This window comes from Dromaius novaehollandiae, chromosome 31, assembly GCF_036370855.1.
Source record: "Dromaius novaehollandiae isolate bDroNov1 chromosome 31, bDroNov1.hap1, whole genome shotgun sequence".
NCBI classification, from domain to species: domain Eukaryota; kingdom Metazoa; phylum Chordata; class Aves; order Casuariiformes; family Dromaiidae; genus Dromaius; species Dromaius novaehollandiae.
In genome coordinates this window covers 2,387,407-2,412,280 of record NC_088129.1, presented here as the reverse complement: position 1 = coordinate 2,412,280, position 24,874 = coordinate 2,387,407, and the positions used below count along the sequence as shown (strand labels likewise).

Genomic DNA, 24,874 nt, shown 5'->3' with positions numbered 1-24,874 from the left:
ACTTTGACTGACTATTTATCGTGACTTTGTCCTTCTCCAAGAGTAGCTCGCTTAATTGAAAATTTGTTTACTAATTGAAAATTATGGTTTTTATGTTTTTAGACATGCAGTTGTTATTTACTTGATTGAGGTATAAACAGCAAAAAAATTCTGGCATTGTTGAGCAAATCTGTCTTTAAGGTAAGAGTGCCCCTCCCTCTTTTTTTTCTTAATTTGCTGCATTTTTTTCCACTTATTTCTGTAAAATATGTTCTAGTAAGATTTTTGATCCTTGCAAGTGTAATTAAGTTTGTTCTAATTTTTTTAAAAAATTTAAGTACTCTTTAAGTACTGCTCTTATGAAAACATTATTAACAGTAAAATATTTATATAATACTAAGAATTATATGTATGTGTGTTTATATATACACATAATATATAATATGCTTAATTATATAGTGACACACACAACAAATATATATTTTTAATTCCTTGCAGTAATGTAAAGGAGACGTGAAAATTATATTCTGATTTTAGAAGTCTGATTTTTTAATGTCTACTCTTAGATATGTATTTTACCATCTATATTTAAGTTTGCTCTGCATATGTAAAAGAGCCTGAAAGTTAGTAAGCCTTGAAATGATGTGGTTGCACTTCGCAAGTATTACTTAGTCAGGAATTAGGGCCAGGATGCAAAAGCTTTTTAATGTAATAATCTACAGTTAATTAAAAGATAACAATTTTGTCACACTTTTGATGTAGCTGTTACAGTGGGCCAGTGAATTTTTATGAAGAAAAATATTTGTAGTTCCTGAGAGGCAGCAGAATATCTATCTCTCCCTGTTGGAGTGGTCACTCGCTAGGTTATGACACCTGTACTCCACAACCTGCATGGATGAGAGCCCAGAAATAAGGCGAGCCGGTGACTTAGTTTCATGATCTCTCCTTCACTTACATCCCTCTAATCAAAGAATGGAAAGCGTTAATATGAAGTTGCTGTGTTCTGTTTATGTTTCATATCCATGTGTAGGACACACAACACTGTTCAGTTGGTCTGGGGAATTGACTTTGTTCAACACTATGAATTGCCTCAAAATTATGGTTATGAAAATTATGCAGTGAATTATCAAGATTTACAAACAGTTCTACCAATCCTTAGAGTTTTGTGTAGCAGTCTTTTTAATTCTCCACTGAGGTGTGACTAGATTGTTACTTTGCAGGTTACAGAAGTTCAAAATCTTAATATTCTAGGTTTATAGTTTTTTGAAGTAATGTGCTGAGCAGAGTTTAAAGAAAAAAAACCCTGATAGATTGAGTTTGGACTTCATTTTTTATTGCTAGGCTTCCAAGGAAGAAGTAATCTCTTCTCAAGATCATGTTCCTTTTGGACTTAAAAATGAAAGACATGAAATGGACCCTTCAGAGTCAAGTCTAGGTAAGCAGTCAGATTCTCTGAGACTTCCTTTGTTTCAGTATTCTCTAAATCAATTCCCTGGGTGAGATTTTCTCAGTCAGGTACACAGGTTTTTTTCTTTCTCCATTGCCTTTATATTGTACATATTGTTCATCTTTCATCTAATTCTCTTTCTGTTTTCAGGATTTGTGCCTATTACCGGTGAAAGTAAGCTTATAGCAGTTAAAGGACCAGTACCATGCCAGATTTCTCTAAATTGTGAGAAGACTACACTACCTGTTGCGTTCACCTCTCCCGCAACTCACTTTAAGCCTATTATTTTGCAACAAAATGCAAATATAATAAAGTTAGTATATCCTACTGCAAAATAAGTTAAAAGTTTGTTATTAAATCTACTGAATTTGTCCTCAAAAATACTTTGCTCCTTTTCAGAGAGGTTCACAAACCAACTTCTGTGCAATGCAAGAAAGAGATAAGAGAAGAAAAACACATGGACCACAACAGATCAGTATATGAAGTATATGAAGGAGACACAAATGGTCATGGTACCGAGGACCCAGCTGTTGTTGAAACTGCACCTGAAATACCTGAGTGTCATTTACAAATGCCAGCCTACTCATCCCAAATATCTTCAGAAGAGCAAAAGTCTGGCAACTTGGTTATTTCTACGGTTACATTACCATCACAGTCTGATTCCTCACATCTTTTACAAGAAAAGAACATTTTATCTGAAGTTTCTTCAAGCTCCTTGGCTTTTCCTGCATCTTCCAATACTCTTCATATAAATAACATCATTCTCAAACAGGACACAGAGAAAAGAGTTTTAACGTTTGTACCAGTACATTTAGCTGTATCAGAGCAAATACCAAATAAACCTCTTCGTTCAAGAATTGCTTATGACTGCTGTCATAGTTTGCCAGTGCTACTTTCGAGTACTATTGCAAGTTATAAAATGAGCACATAAACAGAAGACGATGCCTCCCTTCATGAAGTGCAAAACTGTGAAATCACTAATACACAGAACAAGTCTGAAAAAAGTAACCAAATTAATAAAACCAACTGCCAAGATCCTGAGTGTACTACCAGTTTAGACAGTGTTTTCACTGAGCAAGGACATGCACTGTGTACCTCAGTGAATCAAAACACTTCCTATCTCCTTGATGTAGAAGCCTTGTCCCAGCAGAACAGAACAAGTGACACTTTATTACAGAAAGTAGTTCATCTTATACAAGAGGAGTTTGCGTTTGATGGCTATCTTGAGAATGGAGTTGAAGTTATTAATATGGGTATGTATGTTTTCTTATATATATTATATCATTGATATAAAAGAATGTTATTAGTAATGTGTTCTTTCTGTTTCTCTTTCTATCACTCACTCTTTTTTTTTTTTTTTTTTTTTTAATAAGGTAACTTTATTTTAACCTTAAAGGAAATTAAGTTTGGTATGTTCTCTGCTGCAATTTGTGAGAAATTTTGTGACCTGTACTGGGATGAAAAATTACTGGAGAATCTCTACCAGGTTGTAAATGGAGAAAGAGCTTCACATTTGTGGTAGGTATTTTTTCAGCTTTTTCCTTCTTACAGTTTGGCTTGATGTTTTTTCTATTTCCAAAATTTTAAGAGCTTGCCTATTACTAGCAGCAGGAAAGGATATGCTGCTTCTCTTCAGGTGTCTTTACTTGTTTCCTGTCAACTGTTAATTTTCCATTCGATCAGATACTTCTTGGCTTCCCCCATAGCAAATAGTACTTAATGAATTAGCAGGAAATACTTTGTATAAAGCTTGTCTGTATCTCTGCCCTAGGGTAGGTGAATAATGGAGATCTAATTCCGATCAAATACTGTTCGTAACTATTGATGGAGAGCTTCATACTCGTGTTAGAGAAAGGCCATTTAATCAGAACTGAAATATATTGTTTTTACTGTTCAACTTGCTTATTCTGTTTGGGTTCCTGTTTTTTTATGCGTTGGCTCAAATTCTCCTTAATTTAAAAGTAAAGTTGCCTTGATGCATCCTTTTCATTCTAATGACACCTTAGAACAAGAAAATTAATTTAGCTTTGCTAGAAGTGCCTTTTACTTTACTACCTTAGTTTGACCTATTGCTACCTACAAAAATTGTGAGGAGGAACATGTTAAGTGAGAAAACACCACCTTAATTAAATTCACATTTTTACTGTTTCATTTTCAGTGACATATTTACCTTGAAAAACAATAAAGACTGTACTTGTTTTATTGCAGCCTCCAAATGTAACACACTTTTAAAAACATCTTACCAAAAACTATTGTAAGCAGTAGTGAATGCATATGCAGAAATTATGTATGTTTTCTTTGTCTGTGTGGTCCTGAACTATAGGCTGGAAGTTTTGACAAAGCAGCTTAGTACATGCAGTCCAGGAGAACTTCAGTATTAGAGGTGTTTCATGTGAGCAGCATGTTTCAGGGGGAACGGAGTATGACCTCCAGATATAAGGTCCTCACATACTGGCCCATTACTCGTTAGGGTTGGGAGTTTTAAGGAACCATTGAAAACTGGTGAGAGGTTAGGTTCTTAATTCCCAGAGTTGAATGTTTTGGCAGGAGAAGGTTGAGCTATTGCAGCTGAATTACTGAGACATCTGAAGAGGTCACCATCTATATGAAGTTTTCTTAGGATGTAAAATCTTTGAAACTGGGAGAAAAAAGGAAATCATCATTTATTAACCACTAAAAAAATACAGGTCTAGCTTTTAGATCACAGTTAAGAACTGCCTCAGAATATCACTGAGATACTGTTTTCCCATTCATCTGCAGAATACAGCAATTCTTAATTGTTATGTTCTTTAACTCAAAACTATCATATTCTTGTTAGGGACAACTTAGAGTCAGACTGTTATCCAGAGACTGAATCCTGAATGAAAAACCCATTGCAATAATTTGCAGTCTAAGTTATGCCTGGAGTTATGCCTTCTGTTTATGTGTGTTCTGATATTTTTGTTGAAATTTTGCTAAGTGTTGTAAAGGAAAATCTCTGCACCTTGCTCAGTGTGCCTTAATGTCAATAAGAATTTGAACATTTTTCCTGTAAATTAACAACTGAAATTGTGCATACAAACGTCAGGAGTTAGATAAATGCAGTGAAGTCCTTCATGTAGATGCTAGCATTATTCGTAAGATCTCATTTTATCCTGATGTAAATATGTAAGGATATGAAACATTAAGTTTTCCCCATCCTCTTGTATTTTCAGCATAACTGAGGCAGGTGATTCAAAATGTGGCAGTGTATTCCAGGAGCTGAAGCAATCTGACAGCTTTTTGGCAAGCAGCAATCAGATGGAGGGTGAGAAGGGACTTTGTGTTTCTAGATCTTTGTGTGTGCTGAGAATCCACCAGTGACTCAAGTTTGGAGAGATTGGCACTTGCAGTGTGCCTTCAGAAAAACATTCACCTCAGAGCTTATGACAGAGTATCTGAACATTGTTGATGCCTTGTGGAATTGTTTTTTATTTGAAGCTTATATATCTGACCAAATGTCATTGAGTGGGATGCCTGCTTCTAAAGCAACATGCGACTGTTGAAAAAGTCATGAAATCCTACTTGCTACATGTGTTTTTTTCTTGTGTTCACCCAGTAGATGTTCTAGTGGCATGCTTTAACGGAGAGAGGGGGGAAGAGGTCAGCCTTACTGAATCAGCTCCATACAGCGTAGCAAGCTTAGCGAGAGAGGAGAGCTTTAGAAAATGCTTGACTCCTTAGGCATTACTGAATCAGGTGAGGATAGACTGAGAGGTGACTCACTAACATTTAGCATACCTGGTCCTTCTTTTTTCACTTACCAGAATTTAAGCAAAGCCAGGCAGTAAAATAAAAAATATATTAAAATAAAAGTAGGGATTGTCAACTAAATTATTTACAAATTCTGGGAAAGGGATTGTACAGAGCTTGTACAAGCTGTTTCGTAGTCTAAAGTTACAGAAATTTCACTTGTTTCTGTAGTCCTGAATCTCCTTTCTTGCACATTTTCATGCATTTGTACATAAAGCACATAGAAGTCCATCTGTTTTTAAACTAGGTTACTTCTCTGTTTTGAGTAAAGTTGGATTGGGTGTTATGGCAAAACTTAAATTTGTGAGCTTGCACTTGGCTGCTGTCACGCTATGTTACAATTTTTATTTCTGCTTAGAATGATTGCAAGTGTAGAGCGAGGCCTTCCCATGGGGTATGTGACTTCTTTGCACCAGTAACTCAGGTCCATTTAACTCTAAGGCTGGCATATCTAAGCCCTGGGGGATTGCTCAAGTGAAAAGGCAGACTTCTGGCAGGTGGCTCCTGTCTGCATCGTGCCAACCTTTGACTGTCACCGCAATCCCTTAGGACTGATAGTAGCTGTTATAACTTCAGAGAAGTCCCATCATAGCTCAAGGGAACTGGTCCTGTAGGAGTAGAATGTTCAACAGTAACATGTGTGTGTCCTTTGGCTGCAACAAATACTCTTGCTCTCTATATATGAAGTAAAGAGCTTCAAGGTTTATGGATGAAAAAATCTGAAGAGCTAAGTTTTTTAATGATGTGTGTACAGGTTTGACATGTTTAATTTTGTTCTGAAGCTTCTGTACTATACTTTGTTTAAATGCTTTTTGTACGTATTCAGAACATATTTTGTATTTTTCAAAAACTTATTGACCAAAACTTAATAGTTTTGCAGTTTCTTTAACCTTTACCATTTTACAAGGTATAGCTGAGAAAAAGAAAGCACAGAGCCAAAATAAGCATAAAGGGAACATGAAAGATATTGTTGTCATAGCAATTGACATTTTAAAGTGGAGTAGCACACCTATAACACTGTTAGAGGGCACAGACAGTCTCACAATTGTATTTTGTATGTGTGGCATTTAAGTTTAACAAAGCATACATCAAAACATGTGACCATTATTCCTTTGACTCCACCCCTCACCCTCTTTAGGAGAAGTGGAAGCAACCTTTGACATGAAGGCTGAGCCTGTGATGAATACATCACCAGACGAAAAGGACTTGGACGAGTCACCTGCACATAACTGTGAAAAAGAATTCAGGCTGCAGAATACTATTCTTATAGAAAAAGAGGGACAGTGTTTACAAAGCAATGACTGTTGTGTTGGTACAGGCTTTGCAGAAGAAAATATGGAGCCAGGGGAAGAGAGCATGATAAAGACAGCTGAAAACAGCTACCTTGCGTCTCCCAACCTACCTGACTTTCACAGCTGTAATCCTGGTTGGAGCAGTGCATTTTATGGAGCTGACTGTTTTGGTTCCGAAGTTCATAGTTACGTGAAAAACCTTGGAAAGCAGAAATCAAGTGAGTCACAAAATATAGATGCTAAGAAAGTGGTGAGTACATTGATTTAAAATCATTAAGATACCTCTTTACTTACTGGTTAAAAGTATGATAATATCTGTTGTGTTATAGTCAGTTGAACCCCTCTTTCTTCTGTTAAATACTGACTCTAAAATGCTTTCCTACTGAAATGTGTTGTGTCTTAGGGATAAAGCAGGGTAGGGATAGTATTCTGGAACGAAGAGCACTGACATAAAATTGATATCATTGAACTACAACCTGTCTTTTCTTCCCGAAGCTGAGTGGAAAAGCACCACCTGCGGTATGCACCAAAGCTGTGGTGGTAATATTATGAAAAAGAGCTGAGGCTGGCTATGACTGGTGTATAGCCCAGGCTCTCAAAAGGTTCTGCCCTCCGTATGCACTGAGCCCTTTCCCTTGGTCACAGTGAATTCCCTGAAGCTTCTCACCCTTGTCAGCAGAATGGCCATTAGCTCTCAGATCTTGGAGACCACTAATCATCATCAAGAGGGTGGCCTTGTGCCTTTTAAACAGTTTGGGGGTTGGGGTGGGAGGAGTTTATTTTAGATTAGCAAGATCTTCCATGCCCTTAAAGATCACATTGATCACATTTACTTAATTTTTACATTTGTGCATCTGTCTGTAACAAGCTTCAGTTCATAAATATGTTAAGTCCAAAGCAGCGGTAAGGATATATATGAAACTGTAGAAACCTATGTAGTTGGAGCTGGTTCATGGAAGGAGACAATGAAATTGAAGTAAGTGGGTTAGTATTGGAATACCTATTAGTGTAGGGATACCTGAAATCTTTTTGTGTCCCTGAGAGTGGTTAATTATTTGGTTGGTGTTATCAGTAATTTTTCAGCTGGATAAATATTTAATAAAGATGAAGCAAAAGTTGTACTGCTTTTGCAGATTTACTTACTATGAAATTGGTTGAATTTGTTGCTTTATATTTAAATGAGCATAACATAGTAGACCTGGACAGTTGAAAATAAGATCTGGACTTCTTCATCTCTAGATAGTCTGTTTAAATCTCAGTGGATCTATTCACATCCATCGTCTGTGAAACGATGTGACCTCACTACAATTTGCAATAAAAACCATCACTGTATTTTTCTGTCAAGCAAGTTAAAGCCTGATTCATTAAGGACGTTCAGCCTCTCTTTTGCTCCTTAATGTCCAGGTGTTGGCACATAGGAGAAAACAGCGTGAGAAACGTGACCTACTCTTGGTTTGTGTAAAAATAAAATGAAAAAAAGCTTTCAGGACTGTTGCTCTAAAAATTTACATCTACTCAAGTATTCACATTTTTAATCCTATAGGGTTGTTTAACACTGTGTAAGTATGCCAGCTAGAGAAAAATGGACTTGCATATAATCTCCCTTATTCAAGGGACTGACTCTTGTCTGCAGAACTGATTTTCAAGAGTAAGGAGCTTTTATAAGCATCTAATTAGATTTTTCTAACAAGTAGTCGTCTTACTCTGAGATTTTACAGACCTCTCACCAACTTAGCTTGATTCAAAAGGATAAATGATCTTTTCTTCTGAGTACTTGGCAATTGTTTTTCCCTATTGAACTAGCAGATGTACAACAAAAATGAAGCAAGATTTAAGGTGTTTAGAGTGTTGGCTCTGGAATCTGCTTGCAAAATTAATGTATGCTATTATATATTGCTACTATTTGCACTAATGTGCAAGAACTTGGCTAACCCAACAACCATGCAAGGGGTTGGGGGCAGGGGGAACAGTCATGAGATATGTCTGTAGAAAATTATAGTCTTTGTGCCCCATGCATTCCACTGAGGGAGATTACTGTTGATACTAAATGCAGATCATTCAGTAATCAGTTCATAGCAACAGAAAATACATTGCAGCACCTGAAAAAAGTGCGTACTCTTCTCACTACTGAGGGTAGATGAACTAATCTTTGTTTCTTGTTTGTTAAATATATAGGTATATAAATATACATGTATGTATATATATATGTATTACACATATATGACTAGTAAAATCAGATGGTTATAATTAGTATGAAATCTTAGTAGATGGACAAGAATTAGACCCTGATCTTATTCTGTTTCAGTAATGCAGAACTAGTGTATGTGATCTGGACTGCACATGAGGCCAGATGGACAAACAGGAATAAAATAATTATTTGTAGAAATAGAAGCCTCATATCTTACATAAAAAGCCTTCCTAATGCATCAGGTCACTCTGTGTACAAGTTAAAAAGAATACCATTATAAACTATCATCTTCAATTATGTCATTAAATTCAGTTTATATTCCACTATCTTCTTCAGAGATTAAGAGAAGACTAAATTCACTTGTACGCTGTATTATTAATGCACTGCAAAAGGAAAATTAATTTGCACAGAAACATATATTCTGTGTGTTGTGCTAAGTAATAGCAGGTTCAGCTCCCGCTTATGGCACGCATCCTGCAGACACAAAGCCTTCCAGCCCTTGCAGCAAAGCAGGAGGGGAAGGCAGCCGCCAGGGCTGCCCTCTCTCCAGGGGCACGTACAGGGCTGCCCTCACAATAAGGGTTTTTCTGTGCTCTGATCAGCCCGCTTTCACTTCTCTTGCGGCACCAAGCCTTCGCCCTTAGCCTCTGTCCTCTTCCTCTTTGCCTGCGCTGGCTTTCAGCTCTTCCCTCCAGGGCTTGTAAGTCCCTTTGCAGAGTCTCCACCCAACTTCTCTGCCCCCAGCCTGTGACCAGGAGGTTCGTAGTGAACACGCAGCACGTTCTGCTCACGCTCTTCCCTGTCCCATCCCTCTTCCCCAGTATTCTGGATCCGTGCAGGGAGCTGCCCTTCAGCATGTAAACACCGGTGCTTTAAGGGCAACTTGGAATCATCACTTTTCCCAAGTAAACAAGTGATTCTGCCGTTCCTTTGTTCCCCGGGCGAAGGGACATGCTGTAGAAAAGTGTCTTGAGGAGCAAAATATACTTCAGAGGAAGCAGGATCTAATCCCATAACATTGCACATACTGCTTCATCAAGAATTCGATTTATGCTAGACCTGAATGGTCTATGGAAGATGATGATGTAGAATAGACTGGGAAGGCATCTATCTTCTACTACTCGCCCAGAGTTATTTAGGGGACAAGACGCTTCTTAACGTATCCATTAGATGCCAAACATCAGGAAATGGCCATTTTTTCTGATTCCCTTCCTGTGATTATATTCTCTTAATCAATTTGTTTTCACTTCCACTGATGAAATAAAAATGAATCTTAAGCGAAAGCAAGCTGTTTCCAATTTATAATCTAGATAATAACTTTTCTGAGCTTTCACTAGTCTGTATGTGATGACTATATAATAAGTTTTAAAAATCCACAGGGTTTAAGTTGTGTGATTCTTGCTGCTAATGTGAACTGTGTTGTTAAACCTTTTGAGCTTCTGTCAAAAACGCACCCCTCAGTGACAGGTTTTTGCTCAAACTCAAATTAATTTCTAGTAAGTCCATGCCATCAAAAGTTAACCTATTTACCAATCTGTTGTTTGATATTTTAGCTCTGAGCCATGTGTTTTTTGATTATTCTGCTTATGGGAGTTCTATCTGCTGCACTGAGTGAATTTATTCCATTTAAAATGTTGTTTCACATAACTAGGTCGCTGGTAGTTAGCTTAGGGCCCAAATACAAAAGCCACCACTTTGAAAAACCACAGTACACATTATGTTCCAATACCCTTGTTTCCTAATGAATCTCTAGATAGGTGTGTTTTTTAGTTTAGTTTTTTTTTCCCTCTGGTAGCTCTTTGCAGGTTTTATTTCAGTATATCATGTTCTAATCATGGGGTAGCCTTTTTTTTCTGCTGTCATTTCTTTTTTCCATGATCTCTTAATTGCACTGCTAATTTTTTCATCTTTACATACAACTTACTTTAAAAGAGGTACAATCAAGTGTGTTTTGTCTTTTCATACTTATTTATTCAGCAGCTTGTTTACCTGTTATACGCTGCTTAAGGGAAAGGCATTCTGCAATGAGAATACATATGGAAAGTGTGCATTTCACTCTCCTATTTGGAACTCAATTGCTAAGTGTGTATGTGATGGGAAAAAATTATATAGGGTCGATTTTCATAGTGCATTCTGGTTTTTAAATACTATTTAAAACTTCTTTTAATACATAAAAGCACTACTGGATGTAATTACTGAATTGACTGTTTTTGGTTCCTGTGAACCTCATTTTATTTGAATGCCTAGGAGCAGACCCTTCTAAAAGTCCCAATAGATTTGGGATTTGTTAGACTTCCACGTACCCCTGAATGTCTCATCCGCATTTAGCTATGAAAACTGAGGGGGGGGGGGGGGGAATCTAATCTGTTTGTTTTACTCACTTAGTTTCTGAACAGTTAATTTTAAAATACTTGGAATTCAACAGAATCCCAGTTTTTATCCAAATATTATTGCATGCGATTCAAAAATCGTCTAGCAATTGGCATTTGACATTCAGCTTTATCAGTTTCTACTTTCTATTTTGCTGGGAAAACAAACTCAAATGCAATGTCCCTTTATGTTTTACAAGGGCAGCTACTTATCAGAAACTATTATCCCAGATCAGAAGCTGACCCTAGTATGGACGGCCCACTTTCATTGACTGGAAAAACAATGAAAACTTGGATACACAAACAAATATAAATGTTTACATTAAAAATGATATTATTGTGCTAAGCAGGGTATACGTCTGTCTCTATCCACTGTTTAAAAGTTACATAGCTCAAGAGAAATTTAGTTTTTCTATTGTATAAAATGCATAAATATAAAACATATAAACTGAACTTCAAAATTGATATATCCTTTATACAGCAGGTCTCCTGCCTGACTTTTGACCTGGTTGTGTAGTATAATGTAAACCTGGCATGTATCACTTCCTGAACAGCAAAATGAGCAGTCTAGTGGGAACTTTTGTAACACTTCAAAGTTTTCATCTAGAAAGCATGTGTTCTTAATGATGACTAACTGCTTCTGACTTTGCTATATTTTCTTCTGTTCTGAAGTTATACTCAATATCAAGAGAATAAGTGCATACAGAGCTTTTTTGGGGGGGGGGAGAGTCATGAAAATGTAATTTAGATAAATACATGAAAATACTAATGCATTTACAAAAATTGTTAGCACCCCAAAATGTATTTCATAGTCTTTCTCATATGATCATAAGTTAATTCTGGCATGAAAGATGACAGCAATCCTTGGAATCAGTAAGAAAAATGTAGTCTCACTACTCGAGTCCAGCAGCAGTAGTTCCCAAAAATTCATTCTCACATATAATCATGAGACAAAAAGACCTATCACATGCCTGAAACCATGTTTAGTTGTTTAGCCATGCTGAAGCCTGACCAGTGAACCTGCACATTGACTGAAAACCAGAGCCTACAGACTGGTTTGGAAACCACTGCTTTAAGTCAGACATTCAGTGCTTGCAGCAGATCTAGGTCAGCTGCTTAACAGAGCATTTCTGGGGTGGGCTCTGATTTCAGAGCCTATTGCTTTTAGTTTTGGAGGACTTTGGAGTGTCATTTTAAGAAAATGCTCTTGAAAACAACCAGATAAGTGCAATTACATGTCAAGACATATTTACAGAAATGGATTTAGACAAACTCGAATGTACTCTCATCACACACAAACCAGCTCCAGTTCAGAAGTTGTAAAACTGTAACTCCAGTAATGTTTTGGGGGGCAGAGGATGCTTGCTGTAGCCATCCTGCACAGCATAGCTGTGAAAGGCTGTTCTTCCTCGCTATCATCATATTGTTACTGTTTGGATATTCTTTCTCATGCAAAATAACTCTTAGGTAGCTTCTGTTTCTTACTGAAACTTTGCGGGAAAAGCATTTACCATTATGATCAGAATCTTTTTCGTCTTTACACAGGAACTGGAACAATTGCTAATGATAGAGACAAAAAATTATAGAAAGACCATAAAGTTTTATCAGAAGCTATTGCAGAAAGAAAGAAGAAACAAAGGTAATATTACAGCAACCTGCTAGTAATGAAATGGGATATCACATCATTTAAGGAAACTTCCATATACATCAAATCATTGATGTTTTTATGCTGTGTGTATTTTTACATGCAAAGGTTCTGAAATCAAATCGATGTTGCCCAAACTGAAAGGACAGCTACAGGAAATGAAATCAAAGGTGCAGTTTCTTGAACTGGTGAAGAAGTACATGCAGGCAAGTCAGATGTTGTTTTGCTTTGGTTTCATGTGTCATTCCAATACTGCATCAGTGTAGCTGGCCCTTCAAGTCAGCATGTGAAATGTGGAATGTTTCGACAAGAGCTAAATTAGGTAAAATTTAAAAGAATGATTGGAATAAATGTAATAGCTGTCCAGTATTGTTTAAAAAAAAGCAATTGTTTAAATAAATGTGTTTGACTTTAGGTTGAATTGACTGCATTTTCTGTGGATTTTCCTCTTTGTTTTTGTACGTTTTATTTTTGCATTGCTTTGGGTCTTTGAGCAGATCATGTATGCGGAGCAGTGGGGTGTGGAGTCCTGTGTGCTTCCCACAGTCGTTCACAACAGCAGAACTGACACGTTGGATGTGGCACCTACTGAAGAGCCATCGTTGCTTGTTTACTATAATACAGTGAAACACCAATGCAATAATCAAAATGGAATAAGAGATTTGCAGGCTGGAACACCACTTGATTTAATGGCTTATTTATATTCTAGGTATAGTATATTTTGCACATCCTTAGTTGGGAGTGAAGCAGGGTGTTGTTATTAGTTTTAAAAAAACAGTTTCTACAATAGATCTTAAATATTCAAGATCGCATGAACTCTCCTTTGTATATCAAGCTTACTGTTCCTGTGCAGAAATGGGCATGGGAATGGCAAAAGGCAGTCTAAGAAATAAGCTGAACCACCAAGTTTGGATTTGATCTTAAACTGGAGCAGTTGATAATAAATCAAAAATTAATAACTTTAAACTTTTTAATCCTTTCCTTATTTGAAGTTTAGCTCTGATAGTTGCCATGGAATCATGGCTTTACGTTACTGCTAGCAGGTAGCAATTCTTCAGAACATATAATTTGATAATTCCTATTACATAGGGTCTGGAGGTGAAAACACAGGTTCTGCTTTACAAATTATGGACTCAGTCCTTGAGACTGATCAAGACATATGCTTTTCTCAGGGCTGTAGAGGGGGACAAAGATGTCCTTTAACGCTCAGTTGGGACGAGGGGGTGTCGTTCCAAGGTACCCTGGGAGTGACCGTAGGAGGGAGGGGAACAGCCTGAGAGATGGGACGGCTCCATCAGCCTTGCGCCACTGTCGGGCTCTAAATACAAAAGACACTCCCAGGTGATTTGTAAGTCACAGTTTCATCTGGTTTGAACAGTCAAAGATACAAGGATTCAGTTTCCAAAAAGCGCAAAATGAAATGGAGCGTTTTAAGCGGCAGAGGCAGGTGATAGGAAGCAACATAAGCTTTTACCCCTGACTCGTCCTGACCCTTAGACCGAGTTACTTATCCTGCGTGCTGCCCTTCCTGGGTCAGAGCAAACAAAATGCCTTGGAATCAGAGCTTCACCATTCAGCAGTTTGCAGTAAGCTGTCAAGTAGACATGACAATTAGCTCAGCTTAGTATCTTGTGTACATGTATATAAATATATATAAATAAAATACACTCATATATAATGTGTAAGTATAGTTTTATCATTAAAGCAGCTGCTATTCTAATTACTGCTACAAGAAAAATCTCATTTTCTTTATCAAAGCATCTACTTTTTATGCTTTTACTGTAAAAATCTGCAGCAGCATCAAATGAGATGACAGAAACAAGAAAATTAAATGTGTTCTTCAGTACTAATATTAGAAAGTAAATTTTGAAGATAATAGAAATGTCAGAGAGGTTCTTCATAAAACTCTAATCTCTTTATTAACTTTTTTATTAAACAGAAATTATACTTCTGCTGTTGGCAATCTCAATATTTCTCATTTTTCTCCAAAGCATTGATGTGTAAAAATGAAATAAAAATGAATCAGAATTTCCTGTAGAGCTTGTGAATTTGAAATCCCTGCCAGTTCCTGGTGTTTTGAGGATTTTTATTGTTGCTGTACTCTACTGCAAGAAGAAATCATGTTCTTGCTTGTCTGAAGTTTTCTCTTGTGCTTCACAGAAATGCATTTTTGGAAGGTTACGTACAGCAGTTTCTCTACACTTTTCGTTATTTCTGCACACAAGAAGAGTTTTTGCAGTCTCTTCTTGAAAGAATCAGCAGCACTTTATCCAGGTACAGTAACTTCCTGTGAAAAATATTATCAAAGTACAATTGGCTTTTCCTCTAATGGCAAAGAGCTGCTTCTGAAAAGAGCTACTTAATGAACTTTAGTTTTTGATGGTTGTTTTTATAAGACTGGCTTGGCAAGTGAGAGTGAAATTAGAGCAAGTGCTATATTTGGCAGTATGCTTTCTTAATGTTTTCTTCTAAATTCTGTGAATCTTGCTTTAGCCAATTGTTCGATATTGGATCATAAACACAACCACAGTTTTGTTTCCGTAGAGTCACAGACTGTAGAGATGTGAAACGTAAGCATTTAATTGTACGGTCAAAACCATATAGTATCTGCAGTTTTTTCAACATTTATTTTTAATTGTAATAAGGTATCAATTTTGGTACAATAAGTGCCTTTTTCTTCTCACCAGTGCAAGTCTGGACCCTTCCACATCATTTACCAAAATATGTAACCGCAGTTTCTACATCCTGCAGGCTTGGATTGAAGACTGCTACAGTGTAGACTTTGCAACAAATACTGATCTTTTGTATACTCTGAAAGAGTTTATTTCTTCCAAGGTAAGACAGAATTTTGCTGGAAGCTTTAAGAAAAGAAAGGTCAGTTGAAGTCAGTTATGGTGTATGAGACACTGCTATTATAAAATCTGTCTTAAGTACAAATAAAAGTAAAGTACAAAAAAAATTTGCTGTCTTTGACAGCTATGTTCAGTACAGCTGATTTTGGACTGACTCAAGTCTTATAAGTATTTTGTATCTTGCTTATAATTTCTGGGAAATTCAGTTCAATATTCTATTAATCTATATTCCATTTACAGATTGCTCCATTAAATGGCTATGGTGAGCGCTTGTTGTCATTGCTTGAGGATTCTTCTGCCAGGAAAAGTGGCAGTGCTTATCATTGCTCCAGCATGGACAAATGTGAAGAGGAGGGTGAGGAGGACAGAAAAGCATTACATTCGTTGTGTAAAAAGCTCTCAGAAGATGTTTCCAGGAAGGTATGTGGTTTCTTTAGATCGTAGTATATTCAGCACCTTTTCCATATATTATTTTCTCACAAAAAACAAAACAAAACAAAAACAGAGTATTCAGTTTAGGAGCTGGACCCTGATTCTGTAAAAATGTATATACCTGTGCTTTGTCTGCTGAAAGTTTCTATGGTTTAAACAGTTGTACAACTAGAAAGCTCATCTGAAGCCTTAACTGTGCCCTGTCAACTGTTTCAGTAATAATAGATCAGATAAACCAAATTCTGAGAGGAGTCAAACACTTCACCCTTGATACTAGCTGGTGATTCATAGTTACTGGGAAACCTTTTCTCCCCCTTGGCAATTATTGATACTTTTTATTACATATACATCTTCATTTGTAAGACCAGAAGTATAAGAAAACAGTGAGGGGCAAGGTTTCCTTCTAGAATTTCAAGCTTGTAGCAAAAACTCTTCTGCACTTTTGTCTGTCTTTACTCATTTATAGAGTATGCTAGTGAAAAGTAACCCCAGAACCTGGAACATACTATAGCCTTTGCCCGAAAAAAGTCCTATTCACAGAGTAACTGGAGTGGCATATGAAAGTTGAATGTATTGATATTGTGCAAATTGAATTTGGGATCACCGTCTTGATAAAGTTGCAAAATTCTATGGGGTACATCAGAGATTCAATCAATAAAGGGCAAAAAGAATAGGGAAAAAGCAGACTTCTTTTATTGATGTTGCATCACAATGATACCAGAAGATAGAAGGGAAAAGAATGGAAAAACGAGCAATGTTACTTCAAGCAGTATGTGATTAGAAGTTAATATCAGGATTAGAAGTTAGTATCACAGTGATTAGCAGTTGATATCACAACAGTGGAGTTAATGAAGAGAGGGCATACTGAACATACAGTGAAATACTGCAAGATTATGCCCAGGAAAATAGCATGATCTAGAATGAGATCAACAGTTCACCTTCTGGAAGGACGTTCATTGCAAGTCATACAGGGGAGAAGTTTGAAAATAAAGTTTGATGTCTGTGCTGAACAAAGTCAATGAATAATGATTTGGAATATACAGTACTGCACGCTAGAGCTGTGAAGGTCAGAGGAAATCCATGCCCTGACCAAAAATTGTAAAAAATAAAAAATCCAAAGAACAAGTTACCTTTCAGTCTGATAATGTTGTTGTAAAGAATAATCTTAAGGCATTGACTTGGCCTCATGTTAATTTTTTTTGAATTTGGCGAAAGTGCTCTGTGCTCTGGAAAGAGAACGATAATGTATGCCTTAATTCTGATTGCAGCAATAGCCTTTGTATGAGCTTTCATACATTTTCACTCATATGTAGTATCTGTTTCACAGGGCTGTTTGATTCCAAGCAAAAAGAGTGCCAGAGATAGTAAGAGGTAAAATATAAAACTCCAGAACATAAATTATTTTATGTTGACAGGCTTGAATACATAAAAGTTTGTTTTAAATACAGATTGGTTTAGATCTAGAAGCTTCCTGCTCAGGCTCATTGACTGTGCATATCATATTAACCTAAAGTAGCAGTATGGGGAAACCAGTTAGTGTATGCCTCTCTGGGTAAGCTTGAAGACTAGCTAAAGAGTTTTGCATTTCCAAAGGTCTTTCTCTGACATGGTGTTCCAGAAGGTTAGATCAATAGGAGACGTAACGTTGGCCTTAGAGAACAGGAGACATAACATTGGCCGCCTTTTTTAGTCCGCAGAACTTCAACTGGAAGCTTTCCAAAGGCATGGGACCAATTGCCCATCATCAGAGACAGCGACTGTACACTATTTCATCCGTTTTGCCAAAGCCATGCTATCACAATTTTACAGAAGAATTCCCGGTTTCCTTTGCTAAAGCAGATGAAGTGGAACCATATCTCTTAACAGAAAACAGTGTGCAACAGCTTTGTTGTCAGCTGACATTGCTGCAACAGGTACAAAGGACTGGGTTCACTTGGAAGTACCAATAATGCACATCTTACTTTATAGTCAGCCTCTTTTCTTTACTATTTTCCAACCTTATTTCAAGTTGAGTGGGCTTTCACTATTTCGTAATGCTTGGAATTATAATACTCCATTTTTCTCCAAGTCTCTACAGTGAAATCTAGAATGGCTAACTCGATTCATAGGCACTGATGCCTGTGATAAATTTTGTGAAGAAAAGAAATTTCTGTCATTTTTATCCTCTAGCATTTTAAAAGGATTGCTAGCTCTAACAACAGGATGTATCTTGCTCTTTTTGTTTAGGAAATATTTCATAAATGCCATCCAGTACACTTTCTAAATTCAAGAGCACTTGGTGTTAAAGACAAATGTGTGGCTTCCCAAAAGTAAGTACATTGCTTGTTTTAACCATCGCTCTATTCTGTTGATGCACAATAGTTCATGTTATACCTTTAATACATCCAGGAAGAGAGAAACTTTTAAAATACTTTCTGTTTTTCCTCAGAGTAGATATTATCTTTACATGCGTTTTTGAACTTCAGGAGATTTTATATATATGTATATGTGTGTAGCTGCATATGTGTGTACATATGTGTGGTAGCTCACATATGCAAAGTGATTTCCTTGAAATCTAAAGTAAGTCACGCCAAAGTATTAGGGAAAATTTATGTTGTGGGCCTTGTGGAGGATTTATTTTGTGGGGAGAAAATTGTAATGGTTTCTGAAGCAGGCTACTTGGCAACTATATCCACGTATAATCTCCGTGACTATTCATTTTGTGCTGTTACAGCTGCTGATGTTCACAGATACGTAAGAATTTTCTTATAGTTCCTATAGAGTGATTACAAATTTTAAATTATTTGTTCAACTGTAATTATTATTTTCATCCAGCCACATGGGCTCTTAATTATAATTGATTGAGGTCTAGTTCTTACATACCCAATGGATTCTGCTAGCTTCTGATTAGTACTTGTTAATTATACTAAATGTAGTAGAATTTTCAGGCTAACAATGGGGAAGGTCCATGTAAATCAGATCTTCTTGTATAAGTTGTTGAATGTCAGAGGCAAGATCAGCTGGTTTATACTGATTTGGGGTGGAGGCATGGGGAAAGGAACTTGTGGTGCCGCTGGGTGTCGGGACCAGAGAACAGCCACTGGCCCATTGTTGAATAGCATAGATGTAGCCTTATGCCCTTTCAGGCTCGGTTTCTTATGTGGTTTCAGGTTTTATTGCATTTGGATTCTCGCTGTTATTTTGTGTGTTAGCTGTTTTTCCGCTTGAACAAATTGTTTTTTCAGGAACAAGTGTGAAGGTGTCTTTTTATACAGAAGTGTATGCTGCACATGCTTATCTTGTAATTACATATGCTTATCTAGTAATTTTAAGATATTTGTTTATTTATTAATAAGTAATTTTAAGGTTTAAGATAAGTAACATATCTCACCATGTACTTTTTAAAAAGTTTTAAAAATCAAGATTGAAAACACTGCAAAGTTATTTTAAATGGTTAGAAATTGACATTTTTCCTTACAAATCCAGTATCTGCATTACTTATTTTTGCCTTTTTTTTTCTCCCCACCCTTTTCATAGAGCTGTTTCGACTGAGGCAGTTTCACTTAAAGTCTGTAATTTGTTTCTGTCAAAGTGTGTACAAGACCAGTATCTTCTACAGTTATTAAGAAATGCAGACAGTATCAGTACCTGGGTTGCTGCTGAAATTGTAACGTGTCACACTTCAAAGGTTTGTCATAGTTTTATTATATTATTAGTTATGAAACTGTTACCTATTTTCTGTCCCTGTCAGTGGACTGTCAGCAGTTTGGTTTATTGTCACTAGGAGGGTCTGCTTGATGTTTTGTAGTAGCAGGTTTGAAAACTTAATAGAATATAAGAAATTAGTTGCCTAAGGATAAGAGAAGTCAGACTTTAACAGGGAAACCTCAGTGACAGAAAAAATAGTGACAGAGGGATATATTACTACAGTCAACAATTTTGATGACAAATTCTGAAAGAAGGTGCATCTCTTTTTTCCTCCTCCTCATCTAATTTTCTTATTTCCAGTCACTTTGTAGATTTATGTAGTAGCACATTCGAGGAGTAATTAGAATTCTGTCTGGCCAGTTACTATTTCTGTCAAAACCAAGCAGCTGTTGACTGTTGTGATTAACTGAAATTTCAGAACTGCGTGCATCGCTTATCTACCTTCTTGTTTAACGGAAAGTTTAACGGAAAGTCACTCCTTAAACTTGATTTATGCTTTGACTTCTGAACTGACTACTGGAGTAATATCTTAGTAAATCTGTGTTTCAATGGCTACTAGGCTGCTACCAGATGATTCCTTTCTAATCACTATGAAAAATCTGAGTCTACATCTATCCACAGTTGTTTCTGTGGATTCAAGGGATCAGAGACCAAACCTCTGAATTCCCTTATCACTCTTTCTGTTGGGTTATCTTCTGGGTTTTTATTTGGCTTCCCAATTTATAGTATTTCTCAGAAACATATATGTGAAATGAACAATTCAAATAGTTTTTAACAAATCCTGGGAGAAGAAATAATCTGCTAGAATCACAATATATAGCTCACAGTTTATATTTCTGACAGGCAGTACAGCACTGGTTGGTCATACAAAGTCTGCATGTTTTGCTAACCTTTCAAGGTACTCAGTAGACACTATATATGAATGATTTTCAGTGAGTAGTGTCGTGTTAGTCCCTTGCTTTCTCTCTGCTGTTTTCTTCTAGTGCTTCTTTCCAGCCTTGCAAGAGCAATAGAATCAAGAAATTACTGGTGATAAGCACTGGGTGTGAGTCTTAGCACCACTCGCTACTTGCAAGGGTACTTTATCCCCACGAAATCAGTAGAACTACTTTCTAATTCCAAAATAAAGTGGTACCCGGATTAAGCTTTTTACTAGCAACTGACTGAATTTGATAGCTTCCAAACACACATGAGCTCTAAAAAAAATTGTGTATCTTAATATTTTTTTCCAGCTGCAGGTGAGCTTGTTATCAAAATTTCTTCTTATAGCAAAATCCTGCTATGAACAAAGAAATTTTGCCACTGCGATGCAAATCTTAGCAGGCTTGGAAAATCTTATTGTTCGACAGTTACCAGTAAGTGATACATTTTGGGACTCTTTCCTGTAACTATTTTGTTTAAACATAATCTTGTTCTGATACAGAGAGTAATGTGAATAACAAAATTGTATTTTGTTTTATTGGAAGGCATGGAAAATTTTACCTGCAAAAGTAGCTGAAATAATGGAAGAACTCAAGGCTGTTGAGGTATAGTATAGTCTTTAATGTAAAATACTCCTTGGGGGTTGGAGAAGATATGAGATCTGCCTACATGGGTGCCTCTGCAGGATAAAAGCCAAAATGATTATTTTGTGCTACTAAGGAGATTTTAATTTGATTTAAGACTGTTAGCTCTTGTTTAGTCCAGAGTTAACATTAATTTTCATCTCCGTATTTTTCTTAAAAATGTATCCTATGTGGCTAAAAAAAAAGACATTTCAAAGCAATTTAGGATATACACTTTTTCTTTTGATTTCTGCAGGAGTTTTGTGACTCTAATCTGTTTTGAACAACCTTAAATGTTTGTTCTTATCACAGGCATTCCCTCATTGATCTATCTGATTTTGAAACCTAGAGTAAAATTCTAAGATATAATTTTGTCTGTGAATTAGAAACATCAAGAATTCTCTTTTGGGGTATCTTTTGATTGAAGTTACTTTCTTTAGTTCCGTATTTTAAAATGTCTGCCACCAGATTAATTTAAAGTGTTTTCTTCAACTGCAATGCCAAAAGTTAAAATTCATTACAAATAAATATGTAGTGCTGAACACATAAAATGGAGACCTTCTTATAAAGCCTGCTGTGACACTAAACCTGAGATTTGTTTGTGTACATTTTTAAACCAGGTGTTTTTAAAAAGTGACAGCTTATGTTTGATGGAAGGAGAAAGGTTCAAAACACATCCAACAATTCCATCAGCCCATGTTTTGGCTATGCATGTCCAACAGCTTGAAACTGGAGGATTCACGATGACAAATGGAGCTCACAAGTGGACTAAACTTAGGTAACTATTTTAATTATATGTATATCACCTAAATTTTTAGAACAGAATATGGTCTAATGAGGTAATAAGAGGAAACACAGCATTTCACATTAGCGGTTTAAATCATTGCAGTCATTTTGACATCTAACTAAAGGGACAGATATAGAAGTGAACGCTCTGTGCCTTTGAATGTAAAGTTTTATTATCAGCAGCAAAACAAAATAATCTTTTTTTCCCATATTTTCTTTCAAGGAATATTGCAAAAGTTGTGAGCCAAGTTCATGCATTTCAAGAGAATCCCTATACATTTACACCAGATTTCAAGCTGCAGTCTTACCTCAGACAAAGAATAACTCGTTTTAAAGATGCAGACATTTCTGCCTTGGCAGCTGACAACTGTGCCAACTTCCATCAGATACCAGCAGAAAAGCATTCTTGAAAAATTCAAGACACACTGCGCAGGATGAAGGCAACATTTCAGTAATTATTTGCATTTTATCTGTTCTATGCCAAGTGTAAAACTGCATTAAGTTGACTACGTCTCCTGGACCAATTCCCAAGCAAATAGTTAAGTGAAGTGAATTTCAACATACTATCTCAAGTTGAAATGGATATATTTCTTAACATGGAATTGTAAAACACTGTCTAATGAGATTGGATTTCCTGGATGACTTATCAAAAGGATAAAAATAAAGAGAAAAGTAAAGAGAGGGTATAGATGAAAAGGATAACTCATTCTGTCACTGTTCTTTATCAGAAAAATAATTAGTCCACAAACAAATGTGGAAGAAATACTGTGGAAAGAACTTAAAATCGCGGTTTCTGTTGCAAAGTTGGCCTAGGAGAGTTCAGAGTGTAGTTCATTAGATGTTGAATATATTTTTATAAAAACATAGTGCATTTGTACCCTGTCACAGTGTGCATATAATTCAGGGGCACAAGTCCTCTGCTATCCTCTAACTGTTGGTGGTTTTTTCTGTTATGGCGTGTTTCATGAAAACTATACTTGATTTAAATAATTGGCCATCTTTTTCTTCAAACATACTAAAGAAGGAGAGGAATGCCATGCTGAAACATTTTGGTTTGCTTTTAATGCCATTGAACTAACCTGTTTCCAAATAAAAGTAAGACCTGAATCTAAATATTACCACTTTGTTGCTCTGGTTCTGCCTTTGTGGCAGATGTGAAATTGCTTGTTTCTGTCTGTACTTGGTGCAAGAGTCACTTTGCTGATTTGTGTACGTATGTGCACACATTTGATTATAGCTTTTGCTCCTGACATTACTTTACTAGACTGTAATGCTGCAACAGCACTAAATAAAGATAACTGTGTGTGAAATTTGGATCTGCATCTTGTGAAACTTTGGTGCTAACATATTTATAGAGCTTATGCTTACAAGGCCATCTAAATGCCAATGAAATTGGACGATATTGCTAGAAAGTTTGTTGAGCTACCAAGGTTTATGCAAGGCCAAGACTTTAAGCCTACAAGTTGCTTACAAATACAAGTATTTCTATCAGAGTGAAGACTAGTAGTACTCAAAGAGAGATAGGGAAGGGCAAGAAACAGCTAAAATAAGCTCTATCCTGAAGGTAGTTTCTTAGAAAAATGAAGAAAAAAGATATTTTGGAAAGAGCAATGTGAACTAACTGCACTGGAATATTTTTTTGAGGGGAAAGATAATGAAATAAGAAATGGGAATGTGCACATCTTTAGTGTTTTGCAAACTGTAGTATTGCGTTTGACAGAAATGCATGTGCGCGTTAAATTGTAGCTTGTTCAATGTTGAAGAGGAAAGCTTCTCCTTTTCTCTTATCAATAATGGCAATATATATGAACACAAGCCTTTTGCTTCTGCTCTTTCTCAGTCAAACACAATTTGTGCCAGTTCTTTCCATTAAATACCTCAGTAACTTATTCATGCTAATTCATCTCAGTACAGGGAAGAGAAAACTTTAATTATTCCAGATCTTCCAAAACATAATAGGACATAGGCAGTCTAATAAGCTTGTGAAATAGGTTGAGAAAAACTTTTCCTTTCAAAAGATGGTGGATATAAGTAGGAGGGCTGCTTTTTTTAGATTTAGTGTGATTAATAGAGAGAAACTGGTTGAAAATCTGAAGGTGGAAAGCAATTAGGATGAAAGTTACTGTGAAACAACAGAATTCATGATTCTAAGGAAAGAAAGGAATGAGAGCAGCAGAATGATAACAACGGGATTCAAAAAAGCAAACTTCAATAAGCTCAAGAAATGGGTACACATGGTCACAAGGGAAGGAATTCTAAGGCAAACAGAAGTTCAGGAAAGCAGAGGGCTTCTAAAGAGCGGTTCCTAAAACAGGCCATATTTTAAGTATAACAACAGTCTATCCTCATGCAAAGGAAAGAAAATTGATAGAGCTGTGTGGCTGCAGTAGAGCCTTGTCAATGACCTGAAAAATTAAAAAAGATTGCTGAAAAAGTAGAAACAAGAAGGGTGCATCAGCAACAACAAGTATAAAAGAATAACACAGCATGTTAGGAATAAAAATGGACAGACAAAATGTTATGGCCAGCAGGGAAAAAGAAGTCATAAAAATGGGATCTTAAATACTTTTTCTATCATATAAAGTTCTTTCTTTGCTTACCAGGAAAGGTGAATAAATATCAGATGGTGAAAAAGCCTGGAGTGTTTGCCGTTTCACTCCCTACCCTCACTCCAAACAAAAGGTAAGATAGATGATGCTTATCATGATGAAAGCTAACCAAGAAACAGGCATGCTGGTCTGAATAGGAGATTAGTAAGCTGAAGGCTGTTTTTAGATGTATTAGATCATTAAAACCTCATAAAATCTGTTCTACAGTAAATAAAGAGAAAAAGAGTGGGATGTAGTAGGGGTAAGGGTACCCTTGATAGCTGGAGTAGGACC

General features: G+C 36.4%; 1 pseudogene; it reads left to right on the top strand.

Moving 5' to 3' along the window:
- The first annotated feature begins 102 nt into the window (after positions 1-102).
- Positions 103-23,886, top strand: LOC135324093 (kinase non-catalytic C-lobe domain-containing protein 1-like; annotated as a pseudogene).
- Positions 23,887-24,874: the final 988 nt, after the last annotated feature.